The 6,409-nt window shown below is 38.2% G+C and overlaps 1 long non-coding RNA gene across 1 annotated transcript; it reads left to right on the top strand.

The window, feature by feature from the left end:
• Positions 1-2,945: 2,945 nt before the first annotated feature.
• On the top strand, positions 2,946-4,876 carry LOC117661959 (uncharacterized). Its single transcript, XR_004590184.2, has 2 exons — positions 2,946-3,057; positions 4,167-4,876. It is a non-coding gene; the product is annotated as an uncharacterized LOC117661959 (long non-coding RNA).
• Positions 4,877-6,409: the final 1,533 nt, after the last annotated feature.

The raw sequence follows: 6,409 nt of genomic DNA, 5'->3' as shown, positions 1-6,409 counted from the left end.
CCCCCTCCTCTTTTCACAGTTTGTATAGTATTGCATTACATTTACACTTACTTGTGATTTTAAAACTCTCGGATTTGCCTAATGTCTTAAACCAACGTGTTTTTTAGCATGGGTTATTGAATAAGTAACTATCTGGCTTCACACAACTCCCTAAGGAACTGAAGTATGATTTACAAAAAATAGTGGCTACGTTCACTTAAAACATTAAGTTATATCTAACAAAATACATTATGTCTTATGTAGCACTATCATCATTATCATCTTGACTTCATCAATTTGCCAAATCTAGTTTCTCTGTAACTAACATTCACCAGGGTTAAACAACACCATAACTAATCCAATAAGGACAATACATATGATGAATGGGTGACTTTATAAATTTTTTATGAGCAGGTTTGTTGCTATCATATGACAATCTAAATACTTTTCACACAGCTTCTGCGCAAAAAGATGTTTTTCTGTGTATGAATGTTTTTAAAAAACCTACAAGTTTCTCTTTCAATATCAGGTTATCAATGGCCTGGTCACTTTGTTTGAGACCCACAACTCCCCCCCCCCCCGCCAAGGAATATAATCTGACTTTTGCAAGCATTAAGCTTCTCTCCTTGTTTATTTTGTTGAGAATGCTGCCTTTACTAAATTTCATATATGCATCCTCATAATTGCATTTAGAAATTCAATTCCATTTGTCTGGATGCAACAAACAAGCTGAAGTCAGAGTGAAATACAAGGAGATTTCCTTCCCTAAATATTTACTTCAATTAGACAGTCTGTTAAATTTGCCTTCCATCCGCTTTGGTGCCAGTCTGTTGCCAATTTGTTTCTCATTATTCAACACAGTGGAAAATTATTACAGTGAGATAAATGTGGAATCCACAAGGCACTGATGAATCTGTCATCAATTACAGTTGTTTTCCACAAAATCTAAGCTTTTATGATTTAAAGGGATAAAGAATGAATTGTGCTGGTTTGTACCCTCTAGGAAAATGAAAAGAGGGAAGTAATCTCTGATTATTTGCAATTAAGAATAAAATACAGAGTAATTTTTATAATGGGCAGTAGAGTTTCATGCCACAAGATTTGATATGGCAGAATGCTAGAGAAATACTTGAAACAATCAAACTAAAAATAATTACTATTACCATCTTGACCTTTAGACCTTCCTGCAGATGCCCCTGGATAGGCATGTGGCTTTGCTTGCACAGTGATTAGCAACCACATAAAGCACATTGCTCATGTGTAATGTATGATTTGGGTAGTAGCCTGCATCTACCTGAATCCAGCCCTTAAAGGTTTAATGTCATGCATATCTTTGTATTCTTCTCAACTCAACAGAAATTGGAAAGAAATTATGTAAATGTCTAAGATACGGCTGTCCATCTTCTGAATAGATAGGGATCAAATTTGACATGGTGTGAAAAACTAGCATATATCGCAGAGGGAAAAAAAATTCCAGCATAACTTTATGAGAGGCCAATCAGGCGATGTCTTGGAATGTTGCTGACTGCTCCATTCTTAAGTTCCCCTCAGTCCTTGGATTTATTATGAAGGAGTTGAAGGACCTCCAAAAACCATGTGTTGCAGCTTTCCCTACGGTGTTTCCGCTGCAGTGAATAGCAATAGCAATAGTATTTAGAGCAGGGGTGTCACACTTGTGTCATCACAGTGGTGTCACATGACGTATAGTGACTTTTTTCCCCTTTGCTAAACCAGATATGGGCGTAGCCAGTGCGTGATGCATTCAGGCCGCAGACCGCGAGTTTGACAGCCCTGATTTAGAGTTATATACTGACCCATAATGCTTTACAGCACTCTCTGGGAGGTTTATGATATCAGCATTATTTGCATATTGCCCCCAACAATCTGGGTCCTCATTTTACCAAGTTCAGAAGGATGGAAGGCTGAGTCAATCTTGAACCCTGTCAGGATCAAACTCCAGGCTGTGGGGCAGAATTTGCCTGCAATGCTGCACTTAATCACTGGGCCACAGGGCTCCTAAATGGCAATTCTCATGACATGTGATCAAAGTTAAGATACCAGGGGAGGAATGTAACTCTTTTCTTGTATCTAATGCTCCTGTTACTTCACAGAAGGAAATTACTGGTAAGAACAAAATTCATTTGCCAAATAGCAGACTTAAAAATAGTGGTGGATTATCATCAGGATTACAAGTGAAGAGAAGTGATTATCCTACTTATCCCAGCAATGCCTAATTACAGATTTTAAAAATGAAAGAAGTGTAATATTAAGTCATATATTTAACGTTGCTTGTAATTCAGTGTTAAACTGTGGGACACATAGTACTTTCAAGAGGGTGACCCATAGGTGTTTTCACTGAACTCAAAGTGGATGTCATGAGAACTAAAACTTTGAAACATTTCTTGCTTTCTTCGCAGCTTTCATCAGAGCTGGAACAAGAGGCCAGGATGGCTGAACAAGATCCAACTCTTTTCAAGGAGCTCATCAGTCAAGACTCAACACTGCCAATTTTATTCTCATTTGAGCTGCATTTCACGAAACAGCCTTCCTCAACAGGCTTCTTTTTGGATTTGTGTGGTGACCACTTTTATCAACTCCACCAGCACAACTGTGTTGTGAATTATGAGATTTTTAGTCCAACGGATGTGAATAGTACCAAGTAGATGAAAGAGGCTATACTTATTTTTTTTACCAATTATTTTTTAAATGGAATTTCCAGTGCTAAATATAACTAGCTTGTTTATGCTCTTAACAATTATTACATTTTAATGTTTTAATATCAATTGTAAACAAGGAGGGCATTTGATGCTAAATAGCTCTCTAGAATTTATCTTTAGCACTGGATAGTTTAATTTCATTGATTTGAGACTAAAGGCCATGCATTCATTTTCCTTTAATGGAAGTAAAAATGGCAAAACTCTGAGAATTTTAGCCCCCCCCCCCCTTTTTTTTTTTTTTTTTTTTGGAAAATTCAGGCAATTCTCACAGGTTGCCCTTCTCAGTTTCAACATGTATGGTGGTCAGGGAGAAGGAGGAGAAAGACTTTCTGCCTGCCTTTGTAAATACTGCATAACCTGGGTAGGTTATATCTTTATGTGTCTCTCTATATGAACCCCCGGACACTGCATTTGCATGTTGATAGTTGTAATTCCCAAAGATCTGATCTTGTACTTGTAGCCTTGGCCCAAAAGTTAGCACATTCTTTCTATGCACAGATCATTATATATGTGATGAAATGTATATAGCGTGCTTGTGGAAGAAATGCTTTCTATTCAAGAAACATATGAGAAATGGAAAGATACTGAGTTATGGTCTGAGGGCTGGGAGTCAGATCTCCTGCTGGCTTGAGAAGATCTACTTTCCCCCCTCATACTTTGGTTCTCTGTTAACGTATTGATGTGGCATTTCTGTTATTTACCTCTTTGACTCCTGATTGCTCAAGAGGTTAATGTTGGAAAAAGTTTCCATTTCAATTTACAAATTACATTTGCATTAGCTATTTTCTTTTGACATGTCAAATCACAGCACGACTTTCTAATCAGAAGATTCAATGGGCTATTTTTAAAAATGCAATCTAAGTATCCATGGATGCAGATTCAGCTTTGAAATATTACATATCCAGTTTTGCCAATCAAATATTATATACACATGAAAGCACTTTTAAGGAAGGATGAGCCAATAAAACTACTAAAAGGCTATTGTGATACATTAGCTGAGCCCTTTGCAGATAACATCACTTATATTCACTCAGAGTTAGAACTTGGCTAGACAGAGTCTGAAATAATGCTAAGCCAAAAGAGTTGCTCTCTTCTTGACATCAGCTTTGGTATCTGCAGACTAAATCCCTGCCCCACCTGGCTTTTGAGTGCAGCTTGAATAGGGTTTGGACTTTGGAAGATGAATAGATATTCATTATTAGGAGGAGGAGAGGTGGCAATGTTTATGCACTCCTTCCTCAAGAGGCTGACCAGGAACCTAGCTAGAGTAGACAACTATGGATCTGTCTATAAGCTTCTCTGGGCAGATTGTTGAAAAAGTGGTACAGCAGCAGTCACAAAGGACTCTGAGAGAAGCAGAATACAATGGTTCCTCAGTACTCGACAGTTTCAAAACTCATCAAATTTGTACTTGAGGCATTTTGACGGGGAAATATTGTCCTGATAGTCTTCGTTTGTTTGGTTCCCCAGACTCTATGATAGGAAAAGGAGGATGGCTGTGGAGAACAGGAAGGAAGTTGGCCATGCTGGGAAAGTCGCTGCAAAAAGAAGAGAAGGATGATTACAGAGGGCAAACAAGAAGTCAGCCATGCTGGGAAGGTCACTGACATAGGAAAAGGGACAGACAGGAAGTCCTTCTCAATGGAAGCAAAGGATCACATGGCAAGTCATGTGGTTTGTTTGGCACTCATTGTTTTTAGTACTTGTTGCGCCTCCTGGAACCAAATTATGACAAGTACCGAGGTACCATTGTACTGAGACCTTTTTCAGCCAAGATTCAGGCCTGGGCATGAAACAGCAGCAGCTTTGGTTGCCCTCATTGATGATGATTTGTCTGGATTGAGGTAATTGGAAAAGAGGGCAAGCTGGTTAAATACTATCATTGATGACAGAAATGTGAACTTACAAGAATTCAAAGGACCAATTACTGACAAGACAATCCTGGCAGAAGTGGCTGAACCATGGGGCAACAGCAACTTTAGCTCTAATTTTTTTTTAACATTCCTGCTGTAGAAACCAGCAGGAACCAAATCTTGATCAACTTGTTCTTGAACTCTTTGACAGCTGAAATTTTGGAATGGTGTTTCATATAAAAATTTATTTTTCATTGCTTTTGTGTTCCTATTAAAGAGTTACTCTATTTTGTGTGTGTGAAGAAAATAAACCAAAGCTCTGTCCCAGCTATGTCATGCTGTTTTACAAGGTCATAACTTGATTGCCTTGCTGGAATAACACAAGAACTCTTTGTTTTTAAAGCCCCTCCATTTGGGGTTTAGATCACTGCCATATAAAACAGCAGGATGGTACAGTTCCTCCTAAAAAGTGTTAAGTCACCCACTTATTGTCCAACACCTTGATTTCATGTGATGTAATAGTTATATTCTTTAAGACACCATATAAATGGGTTTGCAATTGTAACACTTAATAATTTACCCCGTGTGAAGCAACTAGAAATTCTTAGAAAAATCCTGCTCGTTTAATTTATTGCCCCCACCTTCCCACTTATATGATCTGTTACCTTGTTGCTGTTTTAAGCCAAATGCTTATACTGAAAGTTTTAAAGTTTAACAATAGTTGTCCAATGGAATCACCTTAGGAAAATGCTGGTGCTAAATATTAGCCTGGGAGTTAGCATCACAAGGTTTTCCTGATGTTTTTTTTTTTTGTAAACTATTGACATTTCACTGGCGAACAGGAAAATGAATGACTGCTTGTTTCCATTCCCACTCAAGATGGATTATGGACCTTGGCAATTTCAGTGTTGCATTAGTTGGTGGCTGAACAAAGCAGGCAGGTGCAGTAGAATCCTCCTCAGTTGAGGGGTGGGAGAGCAGAGGACTTTTATACTCTGTCCCTTGGCCACTCTATATTTTGTTTAAGAAGTGATTGGCATCCCCTCTCCCGCTCTTCAGTTGTGAGATGAACAAATGCTGATTGTATAGCCAAGTAAGAATGTTTCCTTCCTCTGTTTCATTGGCTTTTGCTTGGAATTCAACATGAAGAAATGAAACGGTTTTTCAGCCATTTCACATTCATTCCATGCACCTTGAGGACCTACTTCAAGGGCTTCCTGTTTCAATTGGCTTTCATGGAGTAAATAATACCATGAGTGGAATTTGTGGGAGGTAATTTCTGCTCTTCTTATTTCCTTTAAGTTTGGCTGTCTTCCTGACTGCCGTTGTAAGAATGGTAAGATCCAGCCCTGTCCAAATATAAATCCACACCCCAGTAGCCAGGAGATACTGTTAGCCCCATATGGCATATTTACTCAAAGAATACTTGGGTTATCAACAATCTCCTCTGTTGTAATGGATTGCCTTTTCTTGGACACCTGTTTAATTCTCTTATCACAGCACCTATTCTCCGGAAAAACATTGCCTCAGAAATGCATACACCTACCATCTGTTGTCTGTCTGTCTGTCTGCCTGCCTGCCTGTGTACCTATTTACCTACCTACCTATCAACCTACCTATCATCCTCTCTCTCTCTCCACACACAAACTTAAAAGTCTCTTATGATTTTGCTACATTTCCTGTGAAAAAGGAGTGATAGAAAATATATAATGTGTATTATACTTCATTCCTTCGTATAAAAACCAATGACATGGGATCATGTACCCTATTTACACCTTCACATGTCTGTTACGTATTAATTATACATTTAATAATAACAAATGTGATATTATACACATATACAACAGCTTATATGCTGTT

The sequence above is a fragment of the Pantherophis guttatus genome, chromosome 2, assembly GCF_059756535.1.
Source record: "Pantherophis guttatus breed Tessera chromosome 2, ASM5975653v1, whole genome shotgun sequence".
NCBI classification, from domain to species: Eukaryota; Metazoa; Chordata; class Lepidosauria; order Squamata; family Colubridae; genus Pantherophis; species Pantherophis guttatus.
The sequence above is the reverse complement of the archived record's forward strand: the minus strand, read 5'-3'. Positions and strand labels throughout refer to the sequence as shown.